The sequence below is a fragment of the Elephas maximus genome, chromosome 4, assembly GCF_024166365.1.
Source record: "Elephas maximus indicus isolate mEleMax1 chromosome 4, mEleMax1 primary haplotype, whole genome shotgun sequence".
Classification (NCBI taxonomy): Eukaryota; Metazoa; Chordata; class Mammalia; order Proboscidea; family Elephantidae; genus Elephas; species Elephas maximus.
The window spans coordinates 80,425,487-80,445,685 of NC_064822.1; the positions used below are offsets into that span (position 1 = coordinate 80,425,487).

A 20,199-nucleotide genomic window follows, 5' to 3' on the forward strand; every position below is an offset into this window, starting at 1 on the left:
ATGGGAGGGGATGGAGAGTAAATGGACTCCTGCTTCAAAACTGCGGTCAGCTGCTACTGCTGTGCTACACCCTTGGTGCAGATGGTGTGGGAGAGCGTTTCCATCCTTTTTCACACCACTGTTAGGAAAAGGAGTCTTCCTGATGGCAAAGTCTTAATATACATCATTTCATAAAGATCCGAATCATTATTGTAGCCACTCTACCTACTCTTTATTGTATTTATTTTGCTTTTCCAAATGACACTGTAGAGTTGAATAAGGAGTGCTGAACGAGAACCAGGGAAGACAAATTATGAATTTTTAAGAAGAATTATCTTTTTGCCTGGCGTTTCTGGGAACAGAAGAAGAAAATTGATGAGATGGAAAGGAATAGAGAATTGGGGCAATGAAGACAGCAAATGTTGTTAAAAAGATGTTTTTATGTCCAAATATTCTAAATTATTTGTAACAATGGTCATTGAGTGAAAGGCATTGTTGGTCTGTAGTACTTACGTGGGCTGATGAAACATACACTTTAGGTATTAATTCCTGACCAAATGAAGTTCATTTTTGGTGCTCAACATAACCAGGACAAATTCTGTGTAACTTGTTTTATAAAGGAAACTGCTAGTAAAAAAATCTTATCCATTTGAATATATGAGCTACTCTCTCTCACATAAAGTCATACTATATGATAAAGAAATATTTTATAAATCACAAAAATAATCTTCATCTTTCAATTATTTTTCCCGAATAAGAGAAACTATGAAAAGCTAGATAATATCATCACAATAACTGGTTTGAAGTTTGAGGGAAACGTCAAATCAACCTTTGCAGCCACAGTTTGTCTTTTGTAGACCTTCCATCCAAGGGTGATGTTTTCAATAAATAGTTAAATTTCATTTGACAGTCCAGCAATGATTTCTGTTTGATAAAAAGTGCCCCAAGTCCCTGAAAATCTTTTTTTTTAAAGTTGCAAAACTTTATAAAAAACCATGACATGTCAAAGAATGAAGAAGTCCTGGGCGGAGTGCTCACTTAGTATCAGATACTTGATAGCTATCCAATCAATTTGATCATTCCAATATGCCAAACCAGATAAATCAGAATAATCCAGTCAGACAGCAACATCTGATCTACACTAATCAAATGATTCAGCAATCGGAGCCAAAGAATTACTTCACTTCATCCTTTGTAGCCTTGAACAAAAATGCCATGCACGGGAAGACCTGTGTTAAATGGCAACTCACTGGTGTAGGACTAAGCAGACAGAAGAGCATGCCTAACTTCCCAATGACCCTTTTGAATATGAATATAGTGAATAATTAAGAGGGAGGGGGCTCCCAGGGTTATAAGAATTTACTGAGTTAGCAAAGGTGTACTGTAAAGAGATACATATAAAAAAAAAAAAAGTAAGGTTTTTTCTTTCTCTACTTGCATGATAGGCATATTTTCAACCACTCATTCAGAAACATTAAGCAAGCATTAGCTCTAATTAAGACAGTACGCTATATACTGGGGATATACATATGAATAATGTATGACCTCTGCTTTGATGAGCTCACTGTATAGTGAAAGATATGAACACAATATTAATAAGTAAGGATGGTGCAACACAGTACCCAGTGATAATGGCCATACGCACAAAATTCTACAGGAACATAAAGGAAAGGAACGGCTTGCACTGACCAGAGGATGAGGATGGTAGGGAATGGTGGGTAGAAAGAAGGGTTAAGCAAGGTTTCACCAAGGGCAGGGAAGATGGTCTGAGTGAAGCTTTTAGGGATGAGCTGAATTTTTCAGGTGAGCAAGGAGCTCTGGTGGTGTTCAGTGGTTAAAAGCTCAGCTGCTAACCAAAAGGTCGGTGGTTCGAATCCACCAGCTGCTCCTTGGAAATCCTATGAGGCAGTTCTACTCTGTCCTATAGGGTCACTATGAGTTGGAATTGACTTGACGGCAACAGATTTGGTTTTTGGTTAAGGAAGGAAAAGTCCTTTAACGCTGAGGAAACAACTTGAGCAAAGGCAAGGAAGCAAGAGAACTCATGTTTAGGGGCTGCAGACAGGTTCCTCTCCTTTGAGGACTGTGGTGATGAGAGAGTGGAGATGGGGCCAGTTGGATCAAAGCCAGTGGACTCCATCTGAGACTAACATCAAACAATTTATTGTGACAAAGTGCTTTGTCTGGGACTTTTGTTACTGTCCCTTTAGTTTGGGGATATTATTTCAGAGGCACTCATAAAGAGTTTGTAAATGGAGTTGGCAACAATTTGAAGCAGCAATGAACGGGGAGGGGTGAAAATGCAGTGAACATTCTTTCTGTGTGTTTCTATTTGGCAAGAAACCTTCTGTTTTCCTAATGGAAACTTTGACACACTCAGTCTGTATCTTTTCATCCACATCCAGCTCATCTTCTGAAAATTCTTAGACCTTTATTCTGTCAGACCAAAAAAAAAAAGGAAAGGTCACTGAAGTCTTAGTCTAATTTAACTGTGGTACTTTCATGGTAAACTACTTGAGGGAGTTCATTGCTTCATCTGAGTACAGCGTGAACACTGAGTACAAGGGAGAAAAAGCAGTCTAATCAGTAAATGCTAACTTTCCAAAAGAGCCTGAGACTCTGGGGACTTCTGGTAGCTTGCAAGAAAGGAACAAATGGATGGAAAAGAACATGTTTGATTCTTGACCACAAGTACCAAAATGCAAAGTGTCTAAAAATGTATCCATAGCAGCAGGAGCTCAAAAAGGTTTTCTTTTCTTTTGGTTTAAAATTCCGATGTGTGTAGTATTTAATATTTTCTTTAACAACACACTTTGGAAGGTCTAAATCTGGATGAGTATGATGCAGGTACTTCTAGATAGAGGCTGGGTTGTCTTTTGTTTTCTCCAATAACAATGTAAGCATTGAAGCTAACATCGAGTGGTGCAGTGGCTAAGTGCTCAGCTGTTAACCAAAAGGCTGGTAGTTCTAACTCACCAGCTGCTCCTCAGGAGAAAAATGTGGCAGTCTGCTTCCATAGAGATTACAGCCTTGGAAACCCTTTGAGGTAGTTCTACTCTGTCCTACATGGCTGCTACTGAGTCGAAATTGACTTGATGGCAATTATAACAGCCACTTAGAATTTTTCTTAACGTAAAATTAAGAATTTTTGTTGTTGTTAGTTATTGTTGAGTTGATTTCGACTCATGGAGACCCCATGTTTGTAGAGTAACACTGCTATATACGGTTTTCAAGACTGTGACTTTTCGGAGGTAGATTGCCAGGCCTGTCTTCCAAGGAGCCCCAGGTGGATTTGAACTGTCAACTTTTTGGCTAGTAGTTGAGAACTTAACTAACTGTTTGTGCCACTCTGGGACTTAAAAAAAAAAAATTAGGACTAGTAATGGTAAATTCAGATCATGTGTCTAGTGAAGGAAGTAAAAGAAAAATCTGAGCCAATTCCTTCTTTCATTCTCTTTCTCATTTCCTTCAAGATACTTTACTTGATTCTTGTCCTCATCACAATCAGAAGATGACCTTAACTTGTCCTTCAGGGAGAAAATAGAGGCTGTCATATGTTGAACTCATCAACTTCCTTCTGCACCACCTACCAGCTTGCCTGAATCCATGCACACCTTTCCTTAACTTCACAGAGGAGCTATGTACCAGATCTTGTTCAAGGTGAGATGAGCTTTCCATCTGAGCACTTGAACTCATTGCTGCTGATCTTCCATGAAAGTCGTCCCACCCTACCTACATTTCCACTTCTTCCCTTCAGCCTTTAAAAATGTCTAACTCATTGCTCTTAAAAACAGAAATACAAACCATAAAAACTCCTTTCTTTAATTAGCCCTCCAACTCCTTCCTATCTTAGAGAAATTTCTTGAAAGAATACCTTCCCTTGCCATCTCCATGTTCTGATTTACAGTTAATTCTTCAGCTGTCTGACTTCAATCCTCTCCACGTCACTATAACTGTTCTTGTTAAGGTTACTAATAGCTTCATGGATGCCATACCCAATGGGCAATTTTAATTCCTTATTTATTCTACTTCTTTCCTCTTTTCAGTAGCATCTACCATTCAACTTCTTCTTAAAATGCTCACTTGATTTAACTTCAATGACACCACATCATAGTTGATGTCAACAGTGAGATAAGCACTGGTTAGTCAAATGTAAAAAGAGGTTGGGGATGGAGAGGTAATGTAGCCTAGCTTACTTCTGCAGCATACACCTAAGAGGATCAGCTTTGTTTAAAGAGTCAGCAATTGGCTGATCATAATTTCCAATAGATAGTTTTTATCTGCCTGCTCATTAAGTCCTGGTATTCTGCAACTTTTGTCTAAGCCCGTTTTTTCTCTGTCTACTCCCACTCTTGACAATCAAATCCATGGCCTGAACTTTAAATAATATCCTTAAATGGATGATACTTAAGCCTGTTATCTTCAGTTCTGAGCTATTTCATAAAATCAGACCTATATACCCAACTGACTATATACAATCTACACCTGGATATCTCATCAGCAACCTCAGTCTGTTCATAACTGAGCTCTTTATTTTTTTTTCCCAATTCTCTGTTTCCTCTTGAGTTCTCTAACTTGACAAATTGTACTGATTCATGGAAATCAGAAACCTAGAAGGAATCATCTTCAACTTCTCCCTCAACCTTGTTCCTCACATTCAATTAGTCCCTAAATTTCACTGGACCCATTTCCAAAATAGTCTTCAAATCTGTACTGTTCTCTCCACTCCTCAGTTCCTGCTTTAGCTAGCTTTTGTCATCTCTCACCTGGACCCCTGTAACAGTCTCCTGATAGCTTCTTTACTTTACCCTCAAAAACAACAAACCAAGCCATTGCTGTTGAGTCGACTCCAACTCATAGCGACACTATAGGACAGAACTGCCCCACAGGGTTTCCAAGGAGCAGCTGGTGGATTTGAACTGCCAACCTCTTGGTTAGCTGCTGAGCTATTAACCACTGTACCACCAGGGGCTCTCCTTTACCCTTCCATTACCACTGAGTAGATTTCAACCCCTAGTGATCTTATACTCTCAACTATCCCCAATTCATCCTTCACAGAACATCACAGTCATCCTGATGAACAAAACTCTGATCATGTTAAAAATCCTTCAGTGATTCCTAAATATGGAAATAATAAAGTCCAAGTTCTTTAAAAGAACATATTCTATGCCTTTTATCTACTGGCCTCCACTTAGTTTTTCGAGCTTTGTCCTGATAACTACCCTCTTTGTACTCTATGTTCCAACCATACTGGACTCTAAATTCTATATAAAATAGAAATTTCCATACTTTTTCATATCTGTTATGTCTGTTTGAATACTATTATCCCCTTTATCTGCCAGGTGAACTACTCACCATTGGAAGATTTGTTACTGAATAAATAATTATCTCCTTGTTCCTTTGAGACAGTGTTAACCTGCCCTCTGCTACAACTGCGTCTTGCAATACACACTATATGTCATACTGCATTCTTATTTTTTTAATCCACTCTCTCACTAGGCTGTGCACTCCTTAGGGCAGAGCCCATGCTAGCCACTCAGTCAATATTTTTCTTGAGCCAGGCATTGTTCCAAGTGCTGATGATACAAAATTGAGTATAAAAGGCCTGCTTTCATAAGGCATACATTCTAGTTGGCAGGGATAGATAATAAACATGTAAGCAGATAAAAAAAATAAGATAGTTCAAAATACTCAGATAAATACAACAAAGAAAACAAATATAATTACATGGCAGGCAGGTGGCAAGTAATGCCACCTTTAGCTGGCGTGGACAGGAAAGGCTTTATCTTTTTAGACTTTGCATATTCACAGCAAGAGCAGTACCTGGATGAGGCAGAGACAACATGGTGCTATAGACAGATGCACCACGCTGTCCTTCTATAGCAAAGAACCAAAAAACTAGGTAAAACAGTTACAATTGTTAATCCTGGAACCCTAAGCATCAGATGGAGGAAAAAACAACTCAACCAAGCACCAAATGGAGTAAGAAACTGAAAAAGAACAGAGAACGAGGACAGCAACAGAGTGAAGGTCCCTACAAGCTAAGGTGGCTTCGTGTGCTGTCCCGGCTGCATTGTGATGGGCTGTGCCACACTGCTCAGCTTGGGAGTTGCTGGCACACAGATTCCCCAGTCCACACTGCCACACTGGTGGGCTCCCTTGGGGCATTTTTTTCTTCATTTTTCTCAGTTTCTTGCCTCTCTCTAACATCCTTTCTCTCCTTTCTCCCAAACACCTGGCCATGTATGCTGTCTATGCTGCTTTTTGATGGGCTGGGCCACAGTGTTCAGCTGGGGAGATGCCGGCACGTGACTTTCCCAGTCCACACTGCCATGCCGTTAGGCTCTCTCAGGGCATTTTATTTATTTATTTTTATTTTTGGCTTCTGTTTCTCTCTTACACTCACTTAACTCCACACATCACATCCTCCCCATTCCCTCCTGCCTAACTGCATCATGTGCTGAGCACCACACCCCTGAGGAGCACAGGTGCAGACCACTGGACCCCATCCTGCACTGCCCAAGGCCCTGCCCTGTCGGCCCCAGTATGTGCCAGAAATGACCCATCCCCTTCCCTTCTCTTCTGCTGGACCTGCCCTGCTGCACCATAGCTGAGTGACTGGCCCTGCCCACCTGGACACAGATGAACAAACAACAAAGAACGCCCATCCCACCTTCCCAAACATAACCAAATAAAACAAAAAAACACGATGAAGCAAACAAATTTACAATCAATAAATGAAGAAAATAATTCCTGAATGTCCTAAAGACAGCAGACAATATCTATCTATCTATATAAAAGGACAGGATGGCTCCAGAAAGTACCCAAAATAAGATACCAAATGACCTTCTGGTAGAAGAAAAGGTACTGGAACTACCTGATAGGGAATTCAAAATTCTAATATTCAGAGCTCCCCAAAAGATGAAGTAAAACACAGACAAAATCATGGAAAATACAAACAAAATCATGGAAAAGACAGACAAAACAATGGAAGAATTCACAAAAATAATACAGAAACAAATGTTAAAATTAACAACTAGAAATCATACAAAAACATCAATTAGAAATCCAAAAGATAAACAAGATTTCAGAAACAGACAGTGCCATAGAGGGTTTAGGAGTAAATGTGAAACAGTGAAAGACAGGATCAGTGAAATTGAAGACAAATCCTTGGATACCAGTTTGTCTGAAGGAAAATCAGAGAAAAAAAAAATGAAGAAACTCTGAGAATGATGTGGGATGCAATCGAAATGCAAAAATTTGCATGTGATCAGAATTCCAGAACAGGAGGAGAAAACGGAAAATGCAGACAGGATCATTGAAGATTTGCTGACAGAAAACTTCCCTAATATCATGAAAGGTGAAAAGCTGGCCATCCAAGAAGCTCAACAAACCCCATACAAGATAGATCTCAAAAGAAAAACACCAAGACATATCATAATCATACTCACTAAAACCAAAGACAAAGAAAGAATCTTGAGAGCAGCTTGAGAAAAACAAAAAGTCACAAAGGCAAAACAGTAAGATTAAGCTCTGATTACTCGGAAGAAACCATGCACGAAAGAAAGCAATGAGATGACACATATAAAACCTTGAAAAAAAAATTACCAACCAAGAATAACATATGCTGCAAAACACTTGCTCAAATATCATGGTGAAATTAGGACATTTTCAGACAAACAGATTAAGGGAATATGTAAAAGTCAAACCAAATTTAGCAAGAATTAATAAATGGAGTCCTTTAGTTAGAAAATCAGCAACATCAGACAACAGCCTGAATCTAGGATGCAAAACTGCATCAGCCAGATGCCAACTCAGGTAATGAACTCTCAAGGATAAAACAAAACTAAAACCTTTACAACAGGGACCTAGAGAGGTCAATCTGTAAATGACAACAATGTTGGAACAATAAAAGAGGGAATAAACAATGTAGGTATAGAATTTTCAAATGGAAAGGAAGTCAAGGCAATATCAAGCAGTAAAAGACTGGTTCAAATTTAGGAATATAGGGGTCAATTTCAAGGTAACTACAAAGAAAGTTAACAAACCTACTCATCAAAATAAAGAAGAAAAACATAGTGTGGGTAAGAAAAATCTACAAAAACAAAAGAAATGAAAAAAAAAAAAAAATCCACAAACAAAAGGAATTCCGCACAGGAGAGTAAGAGGAACAAAGAAAACATCAGCACCACAAAAAAAAAAAAAAAAAAAGCACTACAAAATGACAGTGATTTATCCACATCTATCAGTAATTACACTGGTCAACCAACCTGACCTCATAGACATACATATAAACACTACATCCGACAGCAGTAAAGTACATTTCTTTTCCAACACACATGAAATGTTCTCCAGAATAGACCACATCTTAGGGCACAAGGCGACCCTCAACAAAATCCAAAATATCTTCTCTGATCATAACTCCTTTAAAGTAGAAATTAATGACAGGAAGAGCAAGGAAAAAAATTCAAATATATGGAAACTGAATACTACCCTGCTTTAAAACCACTGGTTAATAGAATAAATCAAAGATGGAATCAAACAATTCCTAGAATAAAATGAGAATGAAAACATGTCATACCAAAACCTTTGGGACACAACAAAGGCAGTGGTCAGAGGACAATTTACGGCAATAAACACACATCAAAAAAGAAGAAAGGGACAAAATCAAAACATTAGCTACACAACTCGAACAAATAGAAAACAGCAGAAGAAGCCCACAACCACCAAAAGAAAGGAAGTAATAAAGATCAGAGCAGAAATAAATGAAAACAGAGAATAGAAAAACAATGGAAAGAATCAAAAAGACCAAAAGTTTGTTGTTTGAAAGGATCAACAGAATTGATGAACTACTGGCCAAACTGTCAAAAGAAAAACAGGAGAGGATGCAAATAACCCAAATAAGAAATGAAATGAGGTACATTACAACAGACCCAACTGAAATAAAAAAAGACCATAACAAAATACTATGAAAAACTATACTCCAACAAATATGAAAACCTAGAGACAATGGACACCACGCTTGGTAAAGTAGAGGGTCAGCAAAAAAGAGGAAGACCCTCAGCAAGATGAACTGACACAGTGGCTGCAACAATAGGCTTAAGCATAATAACGATTGTGAGGATGGTGCAGAACTGGGCAGTGCTTCCTTTTGTTGTACATAGGGTGGCTATGAGTCAAAACTGATTTGACAGCACCTAACAACAACAACAACAGAGGAAATGGACAAATTTCTAGAAACACACTACCTACCCAAACTAACACCAACTGAAGATGAAAATCTGAACAGACTTATAACAAGAGAAGACATTGAAAAGGTAATTTAAAGAAGGTTCCAACACCAAAAATAGTCCTGGCCCAGATGGCTTCACTGGAGAATTCTACCAGTTAGAGAAGAGCTTACACCAGTACTACTCAAACTATTTCAGAACATAGAAAAGGACAGGATACTTCTGAATTCATTCTATGAAGCCAGCATAACCCTGATACCAAAACCAGGCAAAGACACCACAAAAAAAAAAAAAGAAAGAAAATTACAGACCAATATCTCTCATGAATATAGATGCAAAAATTCTCAACAAAATTCTAGCCAATAGAATTCAGCATCATATCAATAATGATAATAATACACCACACCCAACGGGATTCATGCCAGGTATGCAAAGATGGTTCGACATTAGAAAATCAATCAACATAATCCACCACATAAATAAAAGAATCACACGATCATTTCAATTGATGTAGAAACGGTATTTGACCAAGTCCAACTTCCATTCCTGATAAAAACTCTCAATAAAATAGGTATAGAAGGGAAATTCCTCAACATAATAAAGGGCATCTATTGATGTTGTTTTTTTTTTTATACAAAATCAACATCATTCTTAATGGAGAGAGGCTGAAAACATTCCCCTTGAGAACAGGAAAAAGACAAGGGCACCCTTTATTAAAAAAAAAAAAATAAAAATTTACCACTCCTATTTAACATTGCACTCAAAGTCCTAGTTAGAGCAATAAGACAAGAAAAAGAAAGGGCATCCAAATTGGTAATGAAGTAAAACTGTCAGCTAACATGGCACTATAGACAGAAGCACCACACCGTCCCTCCACAGCAAAGACCTGAAAAGCTAAGTAAAGCAGAGACAAACATCAGTCCTGGAACCCTAAGTGTCAAATGAAGAAAGAAAGAACTCAACCAAGCACCAAAAGGAATAAGAAACTGATAGAGAACAGAGATGGAGGAGAGGTACAAGCAGAGGTCCCTTATCAAGTAGTGTAGCATGGATTCGCCATCTTGGACTCCTGTTGGAGATCGGTGGTCAGGGAGTAGGGGAAAGCAGTTTCACAGAGCTCCCAGCAGGAGACAGAGCACCCAGTAACCAGCAATACACGCTTTCCCACCCCTCACCCTTCTTCCTCCTGCTCAGCCTCTGCCACTTTCCAGCGGGCTGAGGTTGCTCTGCTGGCCGGGAGATGCCTGCTTCATGCTGATTGAATTTGCCCCACCCATACTGGCTAGCTCCTTCAGTGCCATTTTGTTGTTGCTAGTATTACTTTTTTCTGCTTCTTTTGGTTCCTTACCTGCCTCTCACCTCCTCCACATGCTTTCTCTCAAATACCTGGCTCCGTGTGCCATCTTTGTTTCTTCTTGACAGGCTGTGAAGTGCCTCTTAGCTGGGGAACTGCTTCCCCAGTGCATGCTGCTATGCTGGTGTATCCCCAGGGCTTTTTTTGCTTTGCATTGTTTTCTTTTTCTTTTCACAGCTCGGGAGTCCCTTCTAGCTGGGCTGTACTGCGTGGCTTAGGAACCACTTTCCCGGTGTGCTTAGCTGCATTGGTGGGATCCCTGGGGGGCATTTCTTTTTCTTTCTTTCCTTTTTGTCTTTCTTCATTTCTCAGTTTCTCGTCTGTCTCTACTTACTTTCTTTTCCTGCCTCCTGAATACCTGGTGCTGTGTGTCATCTCTGCCCCTTCTGGCCAGGCTGTACTGCATGGCTTGGGAGCCACTACCCCGGTCTTCGCAGCCACACTGGTGGGGTCCCTGGTGGCTTTTTTTTTTCTCCCCTTCATTTTTTATTATACTTTTTTCTTTTACATTTTTCCTTTTTGTTCTTCTTCATTTCTCAGTTTCTCTTCTCTCTCTATTTACCTTCTTTTCCTGTCTGCTGAATAACTGGTGCTGTGTGCCATCTCTGCTCCTTCTAGATGGGCTGTGCCCCAAGGCCTGGGAGCCATTTCTCTGGTCACCAGTGGGGTCCCTGGGGGCATTTCTTTTCTATTTTTTAATGTTTATTTATTTCTATTTTCCTTTATGTTTTCTTCATTTCTTGGTTTCTAACCTCTCCACTCCAACAGCAAGCTCCCTCAGCACTTTTTTGGGCTCCTATTTCTCTCTCCTCACTCTTTCCTTTCCCATACCCATCTTAGCTCCACATATCACAACCTCCCCCTCCCTCCTGCCTACCTGTACCATGCACTGAACATCACACCCCCAAGCAGCACAGACATGGCCTGCCAGAGCCTGCCCTGCACTGACTCCAGCCTGCCCTGTCAGGCCCAGAGCATGTCAAAAACAACCCAGCCCACTCCCTCCACTTCAGCTGGACCTGCCCTACTGCACTAGAGCTGAGCGGCTGGCCCTGCCCATTGGACAAGGAGGTGAAAAGTATCGTGCCCACAGACAAGCAAAAAACAAAGAACCCACAGCCTGCCTGTTCAGACATAACCAAATAAAACAAGAAGGCAGGATGAAACAAGCAAATCTACAATCAATAAGCAAAGAAAATAACTACTGAATGTCCCAATACGAAAACATAAGAGAAAAAAAAAAAAAAAAACCACAACAGGATGGTTCCAATAGGGATCCAAAATAAAACACCAGATGACTTCTCAGTTTATGAAAAGGCACTAGAACTACCTGATAGGGAATTTATATCTTTAATTTTAGAGCTATCCAAGAGTTGAAGCAAAAAGCAGACAAAAATGAGGAAAAAATAGACAAATTTATGGAAAATACAAACAAAACAATGGAAGAATTCAGGAAAAGAATACATGAACAAAAAGTCAAAAATAAATTCACAACTAGAAATCATATAAAAACAATTAGAAATTCAAAAGATAAACAACAAGATTTCAGAAATGGATAGTGTCATAGAAAGTCTGATGAGCAAGTTTGAAACACTGGAAGACAGGATCAGTGAAACTGAAGGCAAATACTTGGATACCACTTTGAGAAAAATCAGAAAAAAAAGAACGAAGAAACCTTGAGAATTTTGTGGGATACAATCAAAGGCAAAAATTTGCGAGTGATTGGGGTTCCAGAACAGGAACAGAAAACACAGAGATCACTGAAGAACTGCTGACAGAAAACTTCCCTAATATCATGAATGATGAAAAGCTGGCCATCCAAGAAGCTCAACAAACCTCATATAGGATAGACCCCGAAAGAAAATCACCAAGGCATATCATAATCACGCTTGCTAAAACCAAAGACAAAGAAAGAATCCTGAGAGCAGCTTGAGAAAAACAAAGTCACATATAGAGGGGAAACAATAAGACTAAGCTCTGATTACTCGGCAGAAACCATGCTGTCAAGAACAATGGGATGACATATACAAAACCTTGAAAGAAAAAAAAATTGCCAACCAAGAATACTATATCTTGCAAAACTCCATTCAAATATAGTGGTGAAATTAGGCCATTTCCAGGTAAACAGAAATTAAGGGAATATGTAAAAACCAAATGAAACTTACAAGAATTATTAAAGGTAGTCCTTCAGTTTGAGAACAAACAACATCAGGCAATAGCCTGTATCTAGGATGCAAAATGCACCAGCCAGACATCAACCTAGGAAATGGATTCTCAAGGACTATTCAAAACCAAAAGATTTACAATAGGGAACCAGAGAAGTTACTCTGTAAATGACAACGACATCAGAACAATAAAAGAGGGAATACACGGTGTAGGTATAGAACTTTCTAATGGAGAGGAAGGCAAGGTAATACCAAGTAATAATAGACTGGTTCAAACCTAGGAAAACAGAAAAAAAACAAACCTAGTACTGTCAAGTCAATTCCGACTCATAGCAACCCTATAGGCCAGAGTAGAACTCCCCCACAGAGTTTCCAAGGAGTGCCTGGCAGATTTGAACTGCCGATCCTTTGGTTAGCAGCTGTAGCACTTAACCACTACACCACCAGGGTTTCCCAAACCTAGGAAGATAAGTGTAAATTTCAAAGTAACTGCAAAGAAAGTTAACAAACCTACTCATCAAAATAAAGAAGAAAAACATGAAGTCTCAATAAAAACAAAATCTACAGATAGAAGAGAAATGAAAAAAAAAATCCACAAATAAAAGAAATTCAGCACAGGAGAGTAAGAGGAACAAAGAAAATGTCTGTACCACAAAAAAACAAAAAAAAAAATTAAGATCTACAAAATGAAAGCAATAAACTCACACCTATCAATAATTAAACTGAAGATAAACGGCCTAAATGCACCCATGAAGAGACAGAGAGTGACAGAATGGATAAAAAACACAAGATCCATCAGTACTCTGTCTACAAGAGACACACCTTAGAAACAAAGACATAAATTTACTAAAAATCAAAGGATGGAAAAAAATATATCAAACAAATAGCTACCAAAAAACAGCAGGAGCTGCAATACTAATCTCAGGTAAAGTAGACTTTAAAACAAAAACCACCATAAAAGACAAAGACAATCCATCATAAAGACATAACCATAATAGATATCTACACAGCCAATGACAAGGTTCCAAAATACATAAAACAAACTCTTACAGCACTGAAAAGAGAAACTTACAGTTCCACAATAATAGTAGGAGACTTCAACACACCACTCTCAGTAAAGATCAGAACACCTAGAAAGAAACTCAACAAAGATACAGAAGAGCTAAAGGACACAATTAGCCAACTTGATCTCATAGACATATATAGAACACTCCACCCAACAGCTGCAAAGTACACATTCTTTTCCAATGCACACAGAACGTTTTCCAAAATAAACCACATCTTAGGCCACAACAATGATGAATCTGTGAAGCATCTCACAACATGGATGAATCTGGAAGGCATTATGCTGAGTGAAGTAAGTCAATCACAAATGGACAAATATTGTATGAAACCACTACTACACAATTAATGAAAAGGTTTACACACAAAAAGAATCAATCTTTGATGGTTATGAGGGAGGGGAGAGGTGGGAATGGAAAAACACTAAATAGACAATAGGTAAGCGGTAACTTTGATGAAGGGTAAAATAGTACACAATACTGGGGAAGCCAGCACAACCTGTACAAGGCAAGGTCATGGAAGCTCCACAGACACATCCAAACTCCCTGAGGGACTGAATTGCTGGGCTGAGGGTTGTGAGGACAATAGCCTCGGGAAACATCTAGCTCAATTGGCATAACAGAGTTTATAAAGAAAATGTTCTAAATTCTACTTTGGTGAGTAGCATCTGGGTTCTTGAAAGCCTGGAGTGGCCATCTGGGATACTCCACTGGTCTCATCTCTTCGGGAGCAAGGGAGAACAAAGAAAACTAAAGATACAAGGGAAAGATTAGTCCAAAGGACTAATGGACCACATCTACTACGGCCTCCACCAGACAGAGTCCAGTACAACTACATCCTGCCTAGCTACCACCACTGACTGCTCTGACAGGGATCACAATAGAGGATCCTGGACAGAGTTGGAGAAAAATGTAGAACAAAATTCTAACTCACAAGAGAAGACCAGACTTACTGGTCTGACACAGACTTGAGAAACCCCAAGAGTATGGCCCCCAGACACCCTTTTAGTTCAGTAATGAACTTACTCCTGAGTTCACCCTTCGGCCAAAGATTAGGCAGGCCCATAAAATAAAACGAGACTAAAGGGGCACAACAGCTCAGAGTCAAGGACTAGAAGGCAGGAGGGGACAAGAAAGTTGGTAACAGGGAACCCAAGATCAAGAAGGAAGGGTATTGACATATCATGGGGTTGTTAACCAATATCATAAAATGATATGTGTACTATTTAACGAGAAACTAGTTTGTTCCGCAAAATTTCATCTGAAGTACAATTTAAAAAAAGTAGTAAAACTGTCCCTATTTGTAAATCATATGATAGTATATATACAGAACCCAAAAGACTCCATGATAAAATTACTGGATCTAACAGAGATTCATCAGAGTAGCAAGATACAAGATAAACATACAAAAATCAGTTGGATTCCTATACACCAATAAAGAGATCTATGAAAAGGAAATCAGGAAAACAACAACATTTATAATAGCTCCTAAAAAAATCAAATACTTAGGAATAAATCTAACCAGAGATGTAAAAAACCTAAACAAAAAAAAAAAGAAAAGAAAACTACAAAACAGTACTGCAAGAAATCAAAAGCCCTACCAAAAATGGAAAAACATACCATGCTCATGGATAGGTAGACTCAACATTGTCAAAATGTCAATTATGCCCAAAGCAATCTACAAATACAATGCAATCCTGATCTAAATACCAACAGCATCCTTTAAAGAGCTGGAAAAACTAATCAATAACTTTACACGGAAAGGGAAGTGGTCCCGGACAAGTAAAGCACTATTGAAGAAGAATAAAGTAGGAGAACTGGCACTACCTGACCTCAGAACCTACTAAACAGCTATGGTAGTCAAAACAGCATGGTACTGGTACAACAAGAGACACATTGAGCAATGGAACAGAATTGAAAACCCAGATATAAATCTGTCCATCTATGGTCACCTGATCTTCAACATAGGCCAAAAGTCCATCAGATGGGGAAAAGACAGTCTTTTTAACAAATGGTGCTGGCAAAACTGGATGTCCATCTGCAAAAAAGGGAAACAGTGCCCATACCTCACACCATACACAAAAACTACTTCAAAATTGATCAAAGACCTAAATATAAAACCAAAACCAATAAAGATCACAGGAAGAAAAAATAGGGTCAACACTAGAGGCCCTATAGTACAGCATAAACAGGATCCGAACAATAAGTAACATTACACAAACACCCGAAGTCAATCTAAGTACCTGGGATCTTCTAAAAATTAAACACTTATGCTCATCAAAAGACTTCACCAAAAGAGCAAAAAGAGAACATACGGATTGGGAGAAAAATTCTGGCTGTGACAAATCTGACAAAGGTCTAATCTTTATAATCTACAGGAAAATCCAACACCTCTACAACAAAAAGACAATCTAATTAAACGGGCAAAGTTATGAACAAATACTTCACCAAAGAAGACATTTAGGTGGCTAACAGACACATGAGGAAATGCTTGCAATCACTAGCCATTAGAGAAATGCAATTCAAAACCACGATGAGATACCATCTCACCTCGACATTACAGGCATGAATCAAAAAAACAGAGAATAACAAACGTTGGAGAATCTGCAGGAATACTGGAACTCTTACACACTGCTGGTGGGAATGCAAAATGATACAATCATTTTTGAAAATGATATGGCGCTTCCTCAAAAAGCTAGAAATAGAAATACCATATGATCCAGCAATTCCCCTCCTAGGAATATATCCTAGAGAAATAAAATTGATCACATGAATCTAATATGCAGAACGATGTTCACTGCAGCATTATTCACAATTGCAAAAAGATGGAAACAAACTAAGTGCCCATCAACAAATGAATGGATGAACAAACTACGGTACATACACACAGTGGAATATTACACAACAATAAAGAACAATGACGAATCTGCAAAACATCTTACGACATGGATGCATCTGGAGGGCATTATGCTGAGTGAAATAAGTCAATCACAAAAGGACAAATAATGCACGAGGGCACTATTATAAAATATGAAAAGGCTTACACCCGAAAAGAAACAATTTTTCATGGTTATGAAAGAGGGGAGGGAAAAATACTAAGTAGACAATAGATAAGTGGTAACTATGGTGAAAGGTAAGACATTACACAATACTGGGGAAGTCAGCACAACTTGTACAAGGAAAGGTCATGGAAGCTCCATAGACACATCTAAACTCCCTGAGGGACCGAATTACTGGGTTTAGGGAAGGGGAACATGGTTTTCGGGAGCATCTAGCTCAATTGGCATAACATAGTTTATAAAGAAAATGTTCTACATCCTACTTTGGTGAGTAGCGTCTGGGGTCTTAAAAGCTTGCGAGCGGCCATCTAAGATACTCCACTAGTCTCATCCTGTCTGAAGCAAGAGAGAATGAAGAAAACCAAAGACACAAGAGAAAGATTAGTCCAAAGAATCACAACTACCACAGCATCTACCAGACTGAGTCCAGCACAACTAGATGGTGCCTGGCTACCACCACAGACTGTTCTGACAGGGATCACAATAGAGGGTCCCGGACACAGCTGGAGAAAAATGTAGGATAAAATTCTAACTCACACTCACACACATACACACACACACACACACACGAAAGATGAGACTGGTGGTCTGAATGAGGCTGGAGAAACCCTAAGAATATGGCCCATGGACTTCCTTTTAGCTCTGTACTGAAGTCACTTCTGAGGTTCATCGTTCAGCCAAAGATTAAACAGGTCCACACAATAAAACGAGACTAAATGGGCACACCGGCTGAGAGGCAAGAACAAGAAGGCAGGAGGGGACAAGAAAGCTGGTAATGAGGAACCCAAGTTTGAGCAGAGGTGAGTTTTGACAAGTTGTGGGGCTGGCTACCAATGTCACAAAACAACATGTGCATTAATCGTTTAATGAGAAACTAATTTACTCTGTAAACTCTCATCTAAAATGTGATAAAAAAAAAAAGAGCAGTACCTTGCATATGTTCAATACTCAAATATTTCTTAAATAAATTAACTTAAAAGGACTTGTTTGGTAAACAGAGTAATCTCAAATATGGTATATAGAATAAGTAACACTGGTCATTGGTAGCTACCATTAGAATATAAATTTTACCTTAATATCTACATTCAATGCCAATAAATCATTTTACCATCCCCAAAAGAAAGCATTGTTCACTATGATATTACAATACACCCCTGCAGAAAGTAGCCATCCTTCATGATGAAACTTATATAGATCTATGTAGAAATTCTGTGATACATAATGTTGTAGATGGTTGTGTCTTAATGTATTTTTTTTACCCAATTCTATATTTTTATATATTCCTTAGATATATATATATATATATATATATATATATATATATATATATTCCCCACACATTGGTCATTTTGTCATATTGTGGTAGCTTGCATATTGCTGTGATGCTGGAAGCTATGCCACCAGTATTTCAAATACCAGCAGGGTCACCTATGATAGACAGGCTTCAGCTGAGCTTCCAGACTAGGACAGACTAGGAAGAAAGACCTTGTAGTCTATTTCTGAAAAACATCAGCCAGTGAAAACCTTATGAATAGCAGTGGAACAATGATACAGGGCCAGAAGATGAGCCCCTCAGGTTGGAAGGCACTCAAAACACAACTGGGGAAGAGCTGCATCCTCAAAGTGGAGTTGACCTTAATGACTTGGATGGAGTCAAATTTTCAGGGTCTTCATTTGCTGATGTGGCACGACTCAGATTAAGAAGAAACAGCTGTAAAAATCCATTAATAATCAGAATGTGGAATGTACCAAGTATGAATCTAGGAAAACTGGAAGTCATCGAAAATCAAATGGAATGCATAAACATCGATACCCTAGGCTTTAGTGAGCTGAAATGGACTGGTATTGGCCATTTTAAATCAGATAATCATATGGTCTACTATGCCGGGAATGGCAAATTGAAATGGAAAGGTGTAGCATTCATTGTCAAAAAGAACATTTCAAAATCTACCCTAAAGTACAAAACTGTCAGTGATAGGATAATATCCATATGCCTACAAAGACCAGTAAATACTACTATTATTCAAATTTGCACACCAATCACTAATACCAAAGATGAGGAAATAGAAGATTTTTACCAACATCTGTAGTCTGAAATTGATCAAACATGCATTCAAGATGCATTGGTAATTAATGGTGATTGGAATGCAAAAGTTGGAAATAAAGAAGAAGGAACAGTAGTTGGGAAATATGGCCTTGGTGATAGAAACGACACCGGGGATCACATGATAGAATTTTGCAAGCCTAAGGACTTCTTGGTTGCAAATACCGTTTTTCAACAACATAAACAGTGACTATACACACGGATCTCGTCAGATAGAATACACAGGTATCATAGATTGAATTATGTCCCTCCAAAATATCTGTCAACTTGGCTAGGTCATGATTCCCTTGTACAATTGTCTACCATTTTATTTTTGGTGTGATTTCCCTATGTGTTATAAATCCTATCACTATAATGTAATAAGATGGATCGGTGGCAGTTATATTGATGAGGTCTATAAGATTAGATAGTATATTAAGCTAATCTCTTTTGAGATATAAAAGAGAACCAAGCAGAGAGACATGGGGACCTCGTACCACCAAGAAAGCAGTGCCAGGAGCAGAGTGTGCCCTTTGGAACTGAGGTTCCTGCTCTGAGATGCTCCCAGACCAAAAGAAGATTGATGACAAGGGCATTCTTCCAGAGCCGACAGAGAGAGAAAGCCTTTCACTGGAGCTGACGCCCTGAATTTGGACTTGTAGCCTACTAGACAGCGAGAGAATAAATTTCTCTTTGTTAAAGCTGTCCACTTGTGGTATTTCTGTTATAGCAGCACTAGATGACTAAGAGAACAGGAATCAAATTGACTACGTCTGTGGAAAGAGACAATGGAAAAGCTCCATATCATCAATCAGAACAAGGCCAAGGGTTTGCTGTGGAACAGCCCATCGATTGCTCATAAGCAAGTTCACGTTGAAGCTAAAGAAAATTAGAATAATTCCATGAGAGCCAAAGTATGACCTTAAGTATATTCCACCTGAATTTAGAGACCATCTCAAGAATAGACTTGACTCCTTAAACACTAATAACCGAAGACCGGATGAGTTGTGAAATGACATCAAGGACATCATACATGAAAAAAGCAAAAGGTCATTAAAAAGACAGGAAAGAAAGAAAAGACCAAAATGAATGTCAGAAGAGACTCTAAAATTTGCTCTTGAATGTAGAGCAGCTAAAGCAAAAGAAAGAAATGAAGTAAAAGAGCTGAACAGAACATTTTCAAGGCGGCTCAAGAAGACAAAATAAAGTATTATAATGAAATGCGCAATGACCTAGAGTTAGAAAACCAAAAGGGAGGAAAAAGCTCA

General features: G+C 38.8%; 1 protein-coding gene across 10 annotated transcripts in view; it reads right to left on the reverse strand.

The window, feature by feature from the left end:
- Positions 1-20,199, reverse strand: part of ABCC9 (ATP binding cassette subfamily C member 9) — a 151,182-nt gene that overhangs the window by 25,430 nt on the left and 105,553 nt on the right. The gene's annotated exons all lie outside the window — the stretch shown is intronic.